This window comes from Meleagris gallopavo, chromosome 4 (genome assembly GCF_000146605.3).
Source record: "Meleagris gallopavo isolate NT-WF06-2002-E0010 breed Aviagen turkey brand Nicholas breeding stock chromosome 4, Turkey_5.1, whole genome shotgun sequence".
Lineage (NCBI taxonomy): Eukaryota > Metazoa > Chordata > Aves > Galliformes > Phasianidae > Meleagris > Meleagris gallopavo.
The window spans coordinates 29,172,537-29,173,427 of NC_015014.2; positions in this window are offsets into that span (position 1 = coordinate 29,172,537).

Consider the following 891-nt stretch of genomic DNA (forward strand, 5'->3'; position numbering starts at 1 on the left):
AAAAAAAGGGAGGAGAGTGGGAATCAGCCAGAACTGGCTGGAAAGTGCTGCTGGCTTGAGATCAGCCTCTCAGGCTACAACCAAGGACAGATCTTCAGCTGGTGTGAATCTTCATAGTTCCTCTGGGAAATTACTAATTGTGAATTTGTTTTCCATGGCCAGAGTTCTGCAGCAGCCCTGTTTATTTCATTCTGGTGGCATGTTCACAGTAAATTTTAGAAAGTGTGGTTCTCAAGCTGTTTAGCTGCAAAAGTTTACCAGAAACTAGCAGCTGAAATTGAGGATCTGCCTGCACTTCCTACAGCACGTACTCATTTTTTTCCCCAATGCAGATTCATTGGCCTTAAGTTATAAGAGCTAGTCTTAGGAAAAATTGTCTTTAGGATTTTATAATCTCAGTGATGGTTTTCTGGGATGTCAGAACAATGACTAAGAAGATGACGATAAGGAGCTCTGACTGAGCATTAATTAATAGCTTTTGCCGCACTTCTAATCAATTAAGGTAGCATATGGGACCACTGCTTAATGACAATTTATATGAATTTCCATTATACTTGCTCTGTTTTCTTAGCCTGTCTTCTTTTAAGTTTAGGCAATTCATCAATGCTAAAGCATTACATACTTTGATACCAGTACTCTAGTCGTCAAAATCTTTATGAAACACTCCTCAACCATGCGAGAACACATTTTGAGAATTACATTATATGCCTGTTCCACACAGCAAATGGGGTCAACGGGCGATACAGAGACTCATCAGAAAGGCAGATGAATGCTGTGTACGAAACCTGTGGTTTTCCTCTACACGTGCATTTGTTATTTTAAGTTCCTTCCTAAATTCTTTGTCCTCAGCTTTGTGGAAATAAGTGTTTCATGATTCCTACAGTACCAAAG